At 43.3% G+C, this 17,811-nt stretch overlaps 1 long non-coding RNA gene across 3 annotated transcripts in view; it reads left to right on the forward strand.

The window, feature by feature from the left end:
• Positions 1 to 17,811, forward strand: part of LOC140634018 (uncharacterized) — a 54,251-nt gene that overhangs the window by 28,502 nt on the left and 7,938 nt on the right. The window lies entirely within an intron of this gene.

Here is a 17,811-nt window from a genome sequence, read left to right on the forward strand (position 1 = left end):
TCTTCTTACGGAGGTCCCTTTACGAAAGCTCCCTCTTCTGGTTCAGGTGACTAACTCTCCCCTGTCCCTTCGGGCCTAGGGGTGGTGATAGCCCCTCAGTCGTCACTAGCCCCTGGTCACTGTGCTATCTCTTGTGGTTCTCCTAAGCCACCTATACTGTTATAAATAAACCCTCTTCAAATGACTCTAACTTGACCAAGCCATCTGTATTCAGTTGGGACCCTGAAGAATACATTTGTCAAATAAGGATTCTTTTGGTTGACTTTAGGGAAAGAGAAAGAATGAGAATTATTGCCTCCTGTGCCTGAAACTTAAGGTATAGACTTTAGATATATGTGTTCAAGCATTTAGGCAAGAGCTCAAAGTGTTCAGCTTCAGCCTCATCTCATCCTTCAACACTCTTTCCTTTAGATTTGCTTTGCCTGCAGGCGTGTTCTCCACCTAGCAGCTCCCACCAGCAGTTCCAAGCTTATCTCTTCCCTATGTTAAGTCCAAAATCAGGTTCATCTCTTTCCCAATGGATTCAATGAAGTTCCAGCATTCTCATTGACTCAGTATGGGTTACAAGTCCACTCTCAAACCAATCTCTGTGACCAGACGGGTGGAATAAGGAACTGGCCAGACCTGGGTCACATACCCAACCCTGGAGCTTGAAATAGAGGTGTCAACCACACCCAAATCACACGGCTTGAGTGTGGAGGAGGGTTGTTTCCAAAAGAAAGTAAAGATACTCTAACCAAAAAAGTAGGCATGGATGCCAAGTAAGGTAAAACTACAAGAGTCTATTCTACTTGGCTGTGTAAATTCGGATAAGTGACCCAACCTCTGGAACTTTGGTGTCCTCTCTTCCAAGAGCACTAAGAATAGCTAATGATTATTGAGAAGTTCCTGATATGAGGTCCTGGACTCAGGTTTTTAGATGAATCTTTGTTTGACAGGTACCATTATCTTTCCCATGTTACAGATAAGCAAACCAAGATTCAGAAAAGTAAAGTAGCTTTCCCAGGGTCACAAGTCTAGATGGAACTGGACTTTGAACCCAGATTTGTCTGACACAAGAGCATGCACCAATAGACAATCTACCTCTCAATTTGGAGCCCAGCTTGCCAGGATTGTTGTGAGGATTCAAAGAGACGTAGTAAAAATAATGCAGCCAACATGTATTGTGCCCTTACTGTGTGCCAAGCCCTGAGCTTATCTCTATTTGACAATGCTTTATATGGTCTCATATTTAATTCTTGCCACAGCTCAGTCCTGAAGGCACCTAGCACAGCCCCTGGGCTGGTGGGAACTCAGAGGTACCTTCTCTCTCCTTATGCTCTCTGCCTTTTCTTTTCGTGTTGGTTCAAGTGTCTCCTTAGTGTTTGCCATTTTTGGTTCTTTGATGTTGTGCAGGGTCTCTGAGCTAATACCCTGTTGCCCAGAAGCTGAGAAGAACCAGACTCAGGGCCATCAAGATACCAGAGAAGTCCTGACAGGGGGACAGGACCTAATCAGAAGAGAGCAGCAGGGAGAACAGACATGGGAATGTGATGTGATGAGTGTCACTGTATCGGTGTTTTCCCCCTGAGCAGCTTTGAACATTTCCCTGGGTGATTGGGGTTTACCCTATTGGGGAGGTGAGAGGTAGAGGCCTGGTGAGTTCAGCATTTCCTGGCTAGCTGTTGTGAGGACCAGATAGACATTCTGGTTTACTCTCCAGTTCCCTGGATTTCTTCTTTCCTGAAGCTTGTTGTCCATTATCTTTGGCTCTTCCTTTATTCTCTTTGTCCAACCAGGTGCTAGGACCTGATGATCCCCCCACAGAACTCTTGTTACCTGCAAGTTTGTTTGTTGAGAGGGTTGGCCAAATTTTCTCCATTGGGATTGAGGGTAGGGGATGTATCTTTCATTCAACTACTGCATGTTTAATTGAACTTAATAATAGTGACCATTGATTCAGAATGTCCCGTGAACCAGTTACTTTACTAACCATCAAATTCAGCCCTCATAACAAACTTGTGTCACAGCTGCCATTTTTATCTCTATTTGACACAAGAGTCGAGTGTGGCTCTAGGAGTTAGGGGACTTGTCTAAGGTCATGAGGCTAACAAACAGCTGAATGGTAAGCTAATAAGTAGGAGGAACCTCTTTCCTGAACTCCAGACTTACCTGTCCAACTGCCTACCAGACACATGCACTTGAATGTCCAATGGGCATCTGAGAATGAACATGTCCAAGACTGACTTCCTGATGTCCACCCCCCTCTATCTGCTCAGGTCATTACAACTCTATCTTTCAGTTACTCAGGACAAAAACTTTGAGTTATCTTTGACTTATTTTTCATACACACTAGCTGTAACCCATCAACACGTTTGGTCAGCTCTTTCTTCAAAATATGTGCAGAATTGACTACTTCTCACTGTCTCTATTGTTCCCTTTCTGGTCCAACCCATCATCATCTGTCATGGGTTTCCCTGCTTCTGCCTTTGTCCTCTTTAATCTTTTCTCAGTAGATTCAGATGTCAGCCCTCTGCTCAAAATGTTTCAGTGGGGAAATTGATGAGTAAAAGCCAAAGTCCTTACACTGAGCTACAAGGCGGTTTCCCAAGACTTCTAACCTTGTCCAGTCTCCCCTCCCCACCATCAATCTGCTACACTTGATTTTCTCTTCTTTTTCTTTTTAAGGTTTTATTTATTTATTCATGAGAGACACAGAAAGAGGCAGAGGCATAGGCAGAGGGAGAAGCAGGCTCCCTGCAGGGAGCCCAATGTGGGACTCGATCCCAGGACCCTGGATCATGGCCTGAGCCAATGGAAGACGCTCAGCCACTCAGGTGCCCTGCACTTGCTTTTCCTTAGACCACACACTTCTACTTCACAGCCTTTGCATGTGCTGATCACCCTGCCTGGGAACTTCCTTTTTTTTTTTTTTTTTAAAGATTTTATTTATTCATGAGAGACACAGAGAGAGAGAGAGAGAGGCAGAGACATAGGGAGAGGGAGGAGCAGGCCCCACGCAGGGAGCCTGATGTCGGACTTGATCCTGGGACCCCAGGATCATGCCCTGGGCCAAAGGCAGGCACTAAACCACTGAGCCACCCAGGCGTCCGTGCCTGGGAACTTCTTGCCCCAAATACCAAGACTTGCTTCCAGACCTGTATCAGGTCTTTACTCCAATGCTATCTGCTTGCTGGGGCCTTTCCTGGATACTCTATTCCAAAATTTCACATCCTACATTGATATTTCCTATTCTCCTTCTCTATGTTTTTTTTTTTTTTTTTTTTTTTCTTTCTCTTTAGGATTTACCATCATCTGGGGATCCCTGGGTGGCTCAGCAGTTTGGCGCCTGCCTTTGGCCCAGGGCGCGATCCTGGAGTCGCGGGATCGAGTCCCACGTCAGGCTCCCGGCATGGAGCCTGCTTCTCCCTCTGCCTGTGTCTCTGCCTCTCTCTCTCTCTCTTGCTCTGTGTCTATCTTAAATAAATAAATAAATCTTAAAAAAGGGGGTGGGGATCCCTGGGTGGCCCAGCGGTTTGGCACCTGCCTTCGACCTAGGGTGTGATCCTGGAGTCCGAGGATCGAATCCCGGCTTTGTGGCTCCCTGCATGGAGCCTGCTTCTCCCTCTGCCTGTGTCTCTGCCTCTCTCTCCCTCTCTCTGTGTATCTCATGGGTCAATGAATAAAAATCTTTAAAAATTTTTTTAAATTAAAAAAAAAAAAGGATTTACCATCATCTAAAATAATGTATATCCTGGTTTACTGTCAGTCTTGCCACTAAAATATATGCTCCATTATAGCAGGGTTTTGATCACTTTTTTTTTTTTCCATTGCTAACTCTCCAACTCCTTTAGCAATGCCTGGCACATGCTAGGTACTTAAATATTTTTTGAATAAATGTATGTATGAATGAATGAATTTAGAGGGAGAAATAAGGTATGTTTTTTTTTAAAGATTTTATTTATTTATTCATAGACACAGAGAGAGAGGCAGAGACACAGACAGAGGGAGAAGCAGGCTCCATGCAGGGAGCCTGATGTGGGACTTGATCCCGGGTCTCCAGGATCACACCCCAGGCTACAGGCTGCGCCAAACCGCTGCTGCCCAATGAGGTCTGTTGACTCATCCCATTGCTCCATGCTACCTGTCCAAACTCAATGTCTGTGATTTACAAGTAGCTATTGGATGGAGCTCCTATCAGCCTGGGGTTCTTGGGGTCAATGAATAGCACCCTCCTTGCTTCAAAAGGTTCTGAGCCACTTGAGAAATAAGATGAGGCAATAAGGCATGTGGAGACCAAAATAGCAGCCTTAGTATTGATAAAGCTGATGTCGGAGTTTTGTCTGTGGGTAGGTGCTTCCTAATGTTGACCCCAGAATTAGCCCAACTTAACTATCCATTCACAGGCAATGCTTGATGTTGCAAAATTTAAGGCAGAGAGAAATAGGGAGAATGCTTCCTTCAGAAAGAGAGGAGCTTCATATGTTAGTTCTTTATTCCAAATACACAGATCAATTACATAACTTCTCTCCTTTAGGGTAGGAGTGAGTTGCAGGCAGAGAGAAGCCAAGAGTATGGCACTAATGGATGTCTTTTCCATGGAAGGGAAACATCAGGAGGAAGCTATGAGTATTTCCCATGTAACAATCCCCAACTTAAAAAAAAATAGTATCTTTGTTGATATATAATTTACATGCTATAAAACCCACTCTTAAAAAAACAAAACAAAACAAAAAACCACTCTTCTGAAGTATACAAGTCAGTGGTTTTTTAAATATGTTCACAGAGTCGAACAAGTCCAGAATATTTTCATTGCTCCCAAAAGAAACCCCATATTTATTAGCAGTCAGCCTCTAACCCCCACCAACCCTTGGCAGCTACTAATCAACTTTCTATTTCTATGGGTTTGATTATTCTGGCCATTTCATATAAATAGAATCATAAAATACATGACTTTGGGGATTGGCTTCTTTCATTTAGCATAATGTCTTCAAGAGTCATTCATTTTGTAGCATGTGTCAGTACTTCGTTCCTTTTTATTGCCCAATGATATTCTATTGTATAGATATATCACATTTTGTTTATCTATTAATTAGCTGATGGACATTGGGTCGTTTCCACTTTTTTGACTTTTGTGAATGCTGGTGCTATTAACATTCATATACACATTTTTGTGTGGATGTGATTTCATTTCCCTTGGGTACGTACTTAGGGGTGGAATTGCTAGGGCATACAGTAACTCTGTGTGTAACATTTTGAGAAACTGTCAAATAATTTTCCAAAGTGGCTGCGCTGCTTTACATTCCCACAAAAAATGTACAGGATGTATGAAGGCTCTAATTTTTCTACATCTTCACCAGCACTTGTCACTGTCTTTTCTTTTCTTTCTTTTTTTTTTGTCATCTTGGTGGATATGAATTGGTATCTTGCTGTAGTTTTGATTTTAAGCATCTTTGCATCTTTTCACGTACTTACTGAACATTTGTTTATCTCCTTTGGAGAAATGTCTTTCAATTCTTCTTATTTATTTACATATTTATTTATTATTTTGTTTTATTTATTTATTTGACAGCGAATGAGAGAGACAGAGAGCACAAGCAAGCAAAGCAGCAGGCAGAGGGAGAGGGAGAAGCAGGTTTCCTGCTGAGCAGGGAGCCCAATGTCGGGTTTGATACCAGGACCCTGGAATCATGACCTGAGCCAAAGGCAGAAGTCTAACCAACTGAGCCACCCAGGCACCCCTCTTTGTCCATTTTTACATTGAACTATTTGTCTTTTTGTTGTTGAGTTTTAAGACTTTTTTATGTATTCTAAATACATGTCCCTTATTTGGTATATGATTTGCAAATGTTTTCTCCCATTCTGTAAGTTATCTTTTTTTTTAAGATTTTATTTATTTAAAAAAATTTTTAAAAAGATTTTATTTATTTATTCATGAGAGGCAGAGAGAGAGAGAGAGAGGCAGAGGGAGAAGCAGACTCCATGCAGGGAGCCCGATGTAGGACTCAATCCTGGGATCACAGGATCACATCCTGAGCTAAAAGCAGATGCTCAACCGCTGAGCCAGCCAGGTGTCCCTGTAGGTTATCTTATCACCATCAAGAGATGGTGTCCTTTGAAACACTAAAGTTTCTAATGTTTAGAAAGTCCAGTTTATCTTTTTTTTCTTTTGTTGCTTTTTCTTTTGGTGTCACATCTAAGAAATTATTACCTGATCCAATGTCATGGGGATTTACTCCTGTTTTCTTCTAAGAGTTTTTGGGTTTAGCTCTTAGCTTAGGCTTATGATGCATTTTGAATTAAATTGTTTGTATGATGTGAGTAAGGGGTCCAACTTCATTCTTTTACCATGGATATCCCGTTGTTGTCTTCACACTTTTGTCTAAAATTAATTGACCATAAATATAAGGGTTTTTTCTAGGCTTTCATTTATTTCTTTTTTTTTTAAGATTTATTTATTTATGATAGACAGAGAGAGAGAGAGAGGCAGAGACACAGGCAGAAGGAGAGGCAGGCTCCATGCCGGGAGCCCGACACGGAACTCGATCCCGGGACTCCATGGTCACACCCTGGGCCAAAGGCAGGCGCTAAACCGCTGAGCCATCCAGGGATCCCCTAGACTTTCATTATTCCATTAATCTGTATGCTTAGTTTTACACCAGTACCACACATTATTTTAGCTAAGTAATAGGCTATATACTATGTTTTGAAAAAAAATTTTTGACTAAGGGATGCCCCTGGATATTGCAGTTGGTTAGGCATCTGATTCTTGGTTTTGGCTCAGGTCATGGTCTCAAGGTTATGAGATTGGGCTCTGCATGGTACTCTGCGATCAGCATGGAGTCTGCTTGAAATTCTCTCTCTTCTCCCTCTGTCCCCCCTAGTGTGTAAGCTCTCTCTCTCTTTCAAATAAATCTTTTTTTTAAGATTTACTTTTTACTTTATTTGAGAGAGAGAGCCCGAGCATGGAGGAAGGTTAGAGGGAGAAGCAAACTTCCCATTGAGCAGGGAGCCTGATGCAGGACTTAATCCCAGGAGCCTGGGATCATGACCTGAGGCAAAGGCATATGCTTAACTGACTGAGCCATCCAGTCACCCTAAAATAAATAAATTTTAAGAAAAAAAATGTTTGGCTATTCTGTGTCCCTTGCATTTCCATACAAATTTTAGGATCAGGTTGTCAATTTTTACAAAAAAAGCCAGCTGAGATTTTGAGAGACAATGTCATCTGTTCTACTCCAATCCATGAAAATGAGACACCCCCTCCCCCTTTATTTAGGCTTTTCTTTTTTTTTTTTTTTTTTAAGGAGAGGGATAGGGAAGGGCAGAGAGAAAGGTAGAGAATCAAGCAGACTCCACACCTAGTGTGGAGCTGATGTGGGACTCTTACAACCCTGAGATCATGACCTGAGCTGAAATCAAGAGTTGGATGCTTAACTGACTGAGCCACCCAGGGGCCTTAGCCTTTTTATTTTTTAAATTTTTTTGTTTTTATGCAGGCTCCACACGCAGCATGGAGCCCAATGAGAGGCTTGAACTCATGACCCTGAGATCAAGACCTGAGCTGAGATGGAATTAGATGCTTAAATGCCTGAGCCACCCAGGAGCCCCTAGTTGTTTTTTTTTTTTTTCTTTCAACAATATTTTGTAGTTTTCAGTGTATATAAGTCTTGTACTTCTTTTGTTAAATTTATTACTGAGTATATTCTTCTTGTTATTATAAATTAAATTATTTTCTCAATTTCATTTTTAGATCGCTTATTACTAGTTATTAGGGACTGAATGCTTATGTCCCTATAAAATTCATGTTGAAATCCTAAGATCCAGTGTGATGGTATTAGGAAAGGGGGGCCCTTTGGGAGAGTGATTAGGCTCTACCCTCATGAATGGGCTTATTAGAACCCCTATAAAAGGGACCCTAAAGAAAATCACCATCTGCAACCTGGAAGAGGGTTTTCACCAGAACCCAGCTGTGATGGCCCAGCTCTGATTTCAGACTTCTAGTCTCCAGAACTGTGGGAAATCAATTTTTGTTTTTCTGTACCAGTCTATGGTATTCTATCCTAGCAGCCTGAATGGACAAAGACACTAGTGTATAGAAATTCAACTGATTTTTGTGTATTTGATATTGTATCCTGAAACTTTGATGAACTTATTTATTAGTTCTAATGGTGTACGTCTGTATTCCTTAGGATATTCTATGTATAAGTTCATGTTATCTGCAAATAGAAATAGTTTTACTTCTTACCTTCTAATCTAGGTGCCTGATTTCCAACTCTTATCCTGTCTTTCTTCTCACACATGACCTTTAGGCTAATTTCCCTAGTGTTTTGCTTTTAATTTGGAGTAGGAATTTGGAGACCTATGTTTCAGGCTAAGTTTGGCAGCTGATCCATTCCTGTTTCTTTAGGTACAAAATTCTTTGAAGAGATGACCACTTAAAATGAAATTATATATGAAAATATAAGTTTATCTCCCTGCATCTACTGCATATCAGGCCCCACCTTCAACAGGGCATCATAATGTTCATCTCCCGGGGGCAGCCTTTGTGCAGAAAGTAATGTGAATAGTGCCCCTGGAGGTGTGCAACAAGATTGTCCTGAGGCTAAATGCTTATCTTTAACTCTCATAATGCCATGAGACTGATGTTACTAATTCCATTGTAGATACGAAAAAATTGGGGTTCAGAGTAGCTGAGTGATTTACTCGAGGTCATACAATTGGTAAATATCAGAAACTAGTTTTGAACCCAAGTCTTTCTGATGCCATTATATCAAGCTTTTTTGGAAAGATATTATTTTAAAATTAAAAATTGGGCAGACCTGGTGGCGCAGTGGTTTAGCGCCGCCTGCAGCCCAGGGCGTGATCCTGGAGACCCTGGATCAAGTCCCATGTCGGGCTCTCTGCATGGAGCCTGCTTCTCCCTCTGCCTGTGTCTCTGCCTCTCTCTCTCTCTGTGTGTGTGTCTCTATGAATAAATAAATAAAATCTTTAAAATAATAAATAAAATTAAATTAAAAATTTATCTTGAAAAAGTAATACATGTACCTGGTAAAGAATTTAATGTTACAAAAAGATATAGTGGAAGTAGTCCTCCCTCCTATTGCCATGATCCTCAGTCCTTCGTTCCCCAGAGACAGTCATGATTATTAGTTTCTGCTGTTTCCTTCTGATTATATACCTAAAAACTTATTTCTGCAGTTATACATATCCTTATTTCAGACACATATACTCACACTTATTGATTCTGATACATCTTGCTTTTCCTTTTTAAGATTGTATTTATTTATTTGAGAGAAAGAGAGCAAGACAGCAAGAGAGCAAGAGAGCTCAGGTAGGGGAAAGGAGAAGGAGGGAGAAGAATCTCCAGCAGACTCTACACTGAACGTGGAGCCTGATCCCTTGACCCTGAGATCATGACCTGAGCTGAAATCAAGAACTGGATGCTCAACCAACTGAGCCATTCAGGTGCTCTGCATCTCGCTTTTTTTTTTTTTTTTTAACTTAATGAATTTTGGAAATCTTTTTATAGCAGCATGTACAGATCCACCTCATTTTTTTGTTTTTGTTTTCTTTAAAGATTTTATTTATTTATTCATGAAAGACACACACACACACACACACACACACACACAGAGGCAGAGACACAGGCAGAGAGAGAAGCAGGCTCCATGCAGAGAGCCTGATGTGGGACTCAATCCCGGGTCTCCAGGATCACGCCCTGGGCTGAAGGCGGCGCCAAACCGCTGAGCCACCCAGGCTGCCCAATCCACCTCATTTTTTAAAAGGTTATTTATTTATTTTAAAGTAATCTTTATACCCAATGTCGGGCTCAAACGCATAATCCTTAGATCAAGAGTCACATGTTCTTCCAACTGAGCCAGGCAGGTGCCCCCAGAACCACCTCATTTTTTTAACCACCTCATTTTTAAAACAGCTGCATCCTATTCCATTTTGTCCAAATGTTCCCACACAGAGGGATATTTAGATTGTTCCAGCCTTTTGTCGTTATTAACAATTCTGCAGCAGACATCCTTGTATGAATTTATTTGTACATGCTATACTATTTCAGGAAATGCATTAAAAAGTGAAAGGAACCATACAAGGACAAGGGATTTTATGATCAGCTTGTCCTCCTGCAATCCTGTCTTCTACTTTCTCAAATCCCAAGCCCATCAGTGTTTTCTGGCAGACAGGAAAGCTCTCCATCACTTGCTCTAGCAGTTGGAATAGAGCATTTCCCAGGATCCTCTGGCTTGGAGTGGATGGACAACATTGTCCAGATGGGTTTGCAGTCATTAGGCTAAGCCTGGTTATGCCCAGGTCATAGTATGTTTTGGGATGAGGTGCTGAGCTACTGATACTGATGTGCAGCACGCTGCTGACTGCAGGAGTAGCCAGAAGTCATACCTCTGGGGATGACCTTGGAGGGTGCACTGGGTACATCGTGTTGGCTACATCAGGCTCTGATCCATTTTGACCAGGAGAGGGCAGTAGTCAGCTGCCTAGGACTCCTGCCAGACAGGCAGGCTCTTTCCCTATAGAAGCGGCTTCTGTCTGGAGCAGCTTCATGGAGAACTGAGCAGCCAGGTAAACCTCTTTATTCTTGAGGAAGAAAGATATGTTAGAGGAAATCTGGTAGAACGTGTGTCGAGGACGATATAAGAGAAAATAAAATCAAAGTAACCTCCTCTGCCCCATGAAAATAGCTTTATTTTTTTCACATAAATATAATACGTACATTTTTTAAATTTCAAACAATGTGTAAGAATATAAAGAAGAAAAAAAATTGCCTGAAATCCCATGGCATGATATAACTACTATTTACAAATGTTGCAATATTTTTGTAAACTGTCTTTTTTACTTGGAAAATGTTGTGGACATTTATCCTTGTCAATACCTTTAATGTTAGAGGCTTCAGGACTTGTACTTACATAAATGCTTCTTAAATTTTTCCACTCAAGTTACCCCAAAGGCAGAGAAGATGAATGAACGCATTGCTGGGTGGCTGGTGTGTGAGACAGTGTGCATGGTGCTGGAGTGTAAGACAATGGGAAAAACTTCTTGGACACATTGGGCCCTTACCTTAAAATTCAGACAAATTTTGCATTAAATCCATAACATTTTTCATTCTATTCCATATTTACTTTTTATTTAAAAATATTGTATGTATGTATGTATGTACTGTCATCTAAGCGAAACACAGTATTGGATATTTAAGTCACTTCTAATTTTTCTCTAATATAAACACTACTGCAGTGAGCATTCTTATGCATATATTTTTTCTCTTATTTGACTATATTATTAGAATAGATTTCCAGAATGGACACGTTTAAAAACAAAGATATTCCTTTCTTCCTCAATGCTTTTGAAAAATTGGTACAAATGAGATGAAAAAGGTGCTGATGGGGAGAAAGACTGCACCTTTAAGTTTCCTTTGCTAGTCCGGTGTGGGACCCACCAGTGAACTGGCTCTAGGCTTGTACCCAGTCTCTCTCCTGCCTTCAGCTCACACCAATTACATGGCTTCTTGGTACCCCAAAATGTGCTAAGCTATTCTTTCCACTTAATCTCATTTAGTCTTCACAACAATCCAGTATGGTAGGCATTATTATTCCCAATTTACAAAAGAGGAAGCCAGTTTAGTGAATCCAGGTGTTTGGGCCACAGTTACAGGTAGTAATTGGATGTGAAGTTGTCTCAATTCAGGGAGCCAGGGTTTTTGTCAGCCAAGTGAACAGGATGTTTAGCAGCAGACTTGTTCCTGGGATGGTTGTCTGAACACCATTTAGTTACAAGTAAAAATAAAACAGGGGCGTCTGGGTGGCTCAGTTGGTTAAGCATCTGCCTTCGGCTCAGGTCATGATCCCGGGGTTCTGGGATTGAGCTGCTTGTCAGGCTCCCTGCTCAGCGGGGAGTCAGCCTCTCCCTCTCCTTCTGCCCCCCTCTGCTCATGTTCTCTCAAATAAATAAAATCTTTAAAAACAAGACAAACACCACTAGAGCTATTTTAAGTTCAAAAGGGGGGAGGAGGTGGTGGCAGGGGAGAGAATTATGAACACTGAGAAATCTCATGGAACCCAAGAGGAGAAGTAATTAGTCTCAGGAGGGATGAGGAAGCAGCAGCCCTGCTCTCTTGCACTCTCTTTCCACTCTATCTCTGGGAAAACATGGCCTCCAGCTTCGTCTTCCATGCGTGTGGCAGCCTCATTCTCCTTCAGCAGATCATCTCTGCTGCTCTGTGAATGTGACCTTCTCCCAGCTCCCAATTTTTCATCCCTCAGTTTAAGCATGCAGTTCTCTCAGTCCTAAAACAAATCCCTAGGACAAAGAATTTATCTGATTATGCAGCCATACGTGTCCTTTTCTGGGCCCAACCAGTTGTGGCCTGTGTAAGAGTTCCACCATACAAACATGGTGACTAGTGTAGTCTGTGAATAGGAGGCAGTTCTTAGAGAAAGGGGATCTTTGTGGTCTTGGCAAATTCCCATAAAGGTGTATGTCTATGTCCACTATGCCTTCAACAGCAACAACAGAGGAATTTACTGTATCTAACAGAACAGTCAAGGGCTTGGCTTCAGGCACAGCTAGATCCACTTGCTCAAAAAAAATGTTAGGAACCTATCTCTTTTCTTTCCTCAGACCTTTTCCTGTGTCATTACTAGGGAAGCTTTCTCTTCACGGTGGTAGTACAATCACTAGCAGCTCCTTCCTTATATTCTCATGACCAAGCTTCTGGTGTGGAAAGCGTATTTCTCCTTTCCAATAGCCCCGGCTCTGATTGGCTTTGATTGAGTTATAAGCCCATCCTGAGCCAATCACAATAGTCAGGGGATAGCTGCGTCTGATTGGCTAGCCCAGAGTCACAGGACCATTCCCAGAGCTGAAGGGGCATCAGCCCTTCTAAGGGGAGAAGGATAGTCCCCCAAAGGGAAAATGGGGTGTGCTTTTTTAAAGATTTATTTATTTATTTATGATAGAGACAGAGACAGAGAGGCAGAGACACAGGAGGAGGGAGAAGCAGGCTCCATGCCGGGAGCCTGACGTGGGACTGGATCCCGGGACTCCAGGATCGCGCCTTGGGCCAAAGGCAGGTGCCAAACCGCTTAGCCACCCAGAGATCCCCAAAATGGGGTGTTATTAACGGAGATTCCTGGGGCACCTGGGTGGCTCTGTCAGCCTCTGCCTTCTTAGCTCAGGTCATGATCTTTGGGTCCTGGGATGGAGCCTTGCATTGGGCTCCTTGCTCAGTGGGGAGCCTGCTTCTCCCTCTGCCTGCTGTCTACCTGCTTGTGCTCTCTCTCTTAGTAAAATAAATTAAAAAAAAAATCCAAACAGATTCCAGAACCTATTGTTTTATTTATTTATTATTTTTTTAAAGATTTATTTATTTATTCATTGAGAGAGAGAGAGAGAGACAGGCAGAGACACAGGCAGAGGGAGAAGCAGGCTCCATGCAGGGAGCCCAACGCGGGACTTGATCCCGGGTCTCCAGGATCACGCCCTGGGTTGCAGATGGCACTAAACCGCTGCGCCACCGGGGCTGCCACCTCTTGTTTTATTTTGTTTTTATTTTTTAAAGATTTTATTTATCCATGAGAGACACACACACACAGAGAGGCAGAGACATAGGCAGAGGGAGAGGCAGGCTCCACACAGGGAGCCCAATGTAGAATTCAGTCCCAGGACCCCAGGATCATGCCCTGAGCTGAAGGCAGATACTCAACCACTGAGCCACCCAGGCATCCCCAGAACCTACTGTTTTAAACAGTAGATTGAGATTTGTACCACTAACCACCAAGGATAAAGAATCTTGGTGGAATGTGAAGAGATATCTTTCATTCTTTCATTCAATATATGTTAATTGAGGGTTTTTTTTAAACTTTTATTTATTTATTCACGAAAGACACAGAAAGAGAGAAGCAGAGACACAGGCAGAGGGAAAATCAGGCTCCACACAGAGAGCCCTATCTGGGACTCCATCCCCATACTCCGGGATCATGCCCTGAGTCAAAGCCAGACATACTTAACCACTGAGCCACCCAGGCGTCTGTAATTGAGGGCTTTTAAAAAAGATTCTATTTATTTACTTTAGAGAGAAAGAGAGTGCAAGAACTGGGGGTGGGGCGGTGGGGAGGAGAGAGAGGGAGAGAATCTTAAGCTGACTTTGTGCTGACTCTGACATAGGACTCAATCCTAGGACCCTGAGATCATGACCTGAGCAGGAATCAAGAATTGGAGACTTAGCGGACTGAGCCACCCAGGCGCCCCTAATGGAGGGTATTATATGTGCTCAGCATTGTGTTAGGCTCGGGCTACACAACTGAATCAGAGACAAGGTCTTTATTTTCCCACAGCCTAAATTCCAGTAGTGTACCAACAAATAAATGTCTCTTGAGCACCTATCGTGTACAAAACATACACTTCCTTACTCAATATAAAGAGAGATAAAATGTGTTTTTCCCCTCTAGGAGTTTACAATATACCAAGGCAGATAAAATAGTGATATGTAATAAGAGCAAATGGTAAAAGCCCAGAGAGTTATACAGACAAAAAAGCATTTGGGGTGTGTGGGGGGGCACCTGGGTGGCTCAGTCAGTTTTGTGTCTGCCTTCAGTTCTGGCCATGATCTCAGGGTCCTGGGATTGAGCCCCACATAGGGCTCCCTGCTCAGCAAGGAATCTGCTTCTCCCTCTGCTCCTACCCATACTTGTGCTTTCTCTATATGTCAAATGATTAAATAAAATCTTTTTTAAAAGGGATGCTTGGGTGGCTCAATGGTTGAGCATCTGCCTTTGGCTCAGGGCATGATCCCAAGGTCCTGGAATCAAGTCCTGCATCAGGCTCCCTGAAGGGAGTCTGCTTCTTCCTCTGCCTATGTCTCTGCCTCTCTCTCTGTGTCTCTCATGAATAAATAAAATCTTTTAGAGAAAAAAATCTTTAAAAAAGAAGCATTCTGGGAACAAGGGCTAGGCTGGGAGGCAGGACACTACTGCTGCTGATAGCAATAATGATGATATTGGCTAACATTCATTCACTGATTACTGGGTGCTTTACTGTGCTCAGGGCTTTCTGAGTAATAGCTTCTTCAATCCCAATAACAACCCTATTAAACACATACCACATGTTACAGAGGAAGGAACCGAGGTTCAGAGAGATGAAGTGACTTGCTCAAGGGCACACAGCTGAAGAGTTGCAGAGCTGGCACTTGAACCCAAGTCTGTCTGACATCAGAGCCCATTACTATATTATATAGTCCCTGGTCTGGAAAGAAGGGCAGGAGATGTTGGGACAGGAAATGTGGGCATGTGGCATATCGGGGGCAAGAAGCCAACAGGAACAGGCTTTTTTCTCTATATGCAGAGGGCTTTCTCTGCTTCTCCATACACTGGCAGGAAGTGGCTGTCTCTAGCTTTGGGTCCAGTGCTTAAACCTGACTCCCTGGTGCTGATTACAAATTGGCAGCCCTGTAGGCCAAATATCATGCACAAGATATGCTTAGCCAGTGGCATTTAAAAGAATGAATTATTGCCCAAAATTTAAAAATTGGTAAATTTCACATAAAAAAAAAAACCTGGAAAATCAGAATATCTGACAAGTCTGGGCTTATATTCCCATGGCAACCATCTGCTAGTGCAGAGTAGCAGCTGCTACCTTTAGACAAGACACATACTCTCCATTTGCCACAATTGCCCATTCCCCATTGTCTCTTTAGATTATTGCACTAGTTTTTTATTACAGATGTAACCCTTGGGGACATTTGGACAAGAATCCAAGGAGATAGAATTCAACTCAACTTGGGTCAGATGTGCATCTCTGGTTCAAAATGTTCTGGTGTTAGCAGGGTAGGCTTCAGTGAGGTCAACATGGGGGTTTGGGGGGGGACCTCATCAGCAAGGTCTGTGGGCAACAGTGGGTCCTTAGAAAAAGGACTGTAGCTGGGCAAACACTCCAGGATGAGTCTGTACAAATGGGGGAGAAATTAAGGCCTAGATCCCATTTATAAGACATAGAAATTTAGGCTTCAGGTCATGGTGAAAGCATGAACTGAAGCAGAAACCATAGAGATGGAAGAGAATCGGGAAGATTGAGAAGATGTTAAGAGTAGAGTGATTTGTGGGCAGGGCAGGGAGGGGGCCAGTGTGATGTTGGGGCCGCTGGCTTGGGTAACAGGGTGAAAAGGTGGTGTCATTCATCAAGGGAGCACATTCATCAGGGGAACACAGGAGGAGGAACGGGTTGGGGGGAGCGAGATAAGGAGTTCACTTTGGGGCACATGGGTTTTGCTCTGCCTGGGGTCATGCAAACAGAGCTGCCTGGTAGGCAGGTGACAATGGGGGGGAGGGGGATGATCTGAGCTGGAGATACTGAGAAGTCACCAGCAAAGCAGTGGAAGTTAACGACTTGGACACAGGTTAACTCTGGAAGGGAATGCAGGCTAGGAGGAAAGAGGGCTAAGAGCAGAACCAGGAAGCAACCTTTAAAGAATGGAGAGCAGCCAACAACCCAGATTGAACAGTGCTGGTTGCTGAGGGGGAAGGAGAACCAGGCAGCTATGACCTCAGAGAAATCCAGAGAGGAATAGAGTGGTCAACAGTGCTGGATGTTTACAGAGGGCAGGAAGGAAAGGCCTGGAGGTAGTCTGCCAATTAAGAGATCAGCCATGGGAGTGGAGTGGCTGGGTTAAGTTGCAGGGGCTGAGAAATGAGTGGGTGGGGAGGATGGGAGGACAAGGTGTCAACTCTCCCTAGGACTGGGACTGGGGTGTGGAGGGACAGAGAGAGTTTGTCCAAGATCTTGTGTCAAACAAGATTCTGTGGGAAGGCCTGGCCATGGGCTGGAGACCTAGGTGCAGCCAATGTCTTGTTCTGGCACCAGAGGGCCTGGGAAGCTCTCAGGTATCAGGTGCCATCTTATTTGTGGAACCTGGGTGAAAGCTCATCCTAGGGACCAACAGAGGGAATTGCCCTAAGAGAAGGCCCCGACTTTGTGGCTGGGTTTTCCCCACTCTGCATCTGGTTTCCTTGATCCACCGATTACCTTGGGCCGGTTTTGCTGAATGACTCAGGACTTGAGCAAGTTTTGCTACTTGGTTTCACAGCTCTGGGGGAGGGGAGGTCAGATTCTCTCCTGATAACTGGGAAACAGTCATTAGATATTGAAAGGACAATGAGGCCCTAGCTTCAGAAAAAAAAAAAAAAAAAAAGGCTCTCTAAGCACTAGAGAATTCCAGGGCTTGGATCTGGGAGCAAACAGCTGATGCTGGGATGCTTTTTGTCTCTGCCTCCCCCCAAGGTCTGAATAAAAATAACAATATCAAACAGTCATTAAGCGCTTTACCATTGCCCTGTACTGTTTGTGGGCCTACCGGCTTGATCTCTGAAGTTGACTACTGTTATTATCCCATTTGACAAGGGGAAATTGAGAGGTAGACGGGAAGTGGCTTGCTTGGGGCATCCAACCAGTAGCTGGAAGAGCTAAGAATTGACTGCCCAAAGCCCCATTTTTTAGCACTAGGCGACCTGTGCTTATTAGGATGTTGCTAACATCCTAAGCAAGGCTGAGATATTATTATATTTTTTCAATTTTTATTTATTTATGATAGTCACAGAGAGAAAGAGAGGCAGAGACACAGGCTGAGGGAGAAGCAGGCTCCATGCACCGGGAGCCCAATGTGGGATTCGATCCCGGGTCTCCAGGATCGCGCCCTGGGCCAAAGGCAGGCGCCAAACCGCTGCGCCACCCAGGGATCCCAAGGCTGAGATATTGATGAGGCTTCCCCCACCCCAAATGAAGATCCTACGCAAATGATTGGAAAACAAGCTTCTTCCC

The sequence above is a fragment of the Canis lupus genome, chromosome 5 (assembly GCF_048164855.1).
Source record: "Canis lupus baileyi chromosome 5, mCanLup2.hap1, whole genome shotgun sequence".
Taxonomy (NCBI): domain Eukaryota; kingdom Metazoa; phylum Chordata; class Mammalia; order Carnivora; family Canidae; genus Canis; species Canis lupus.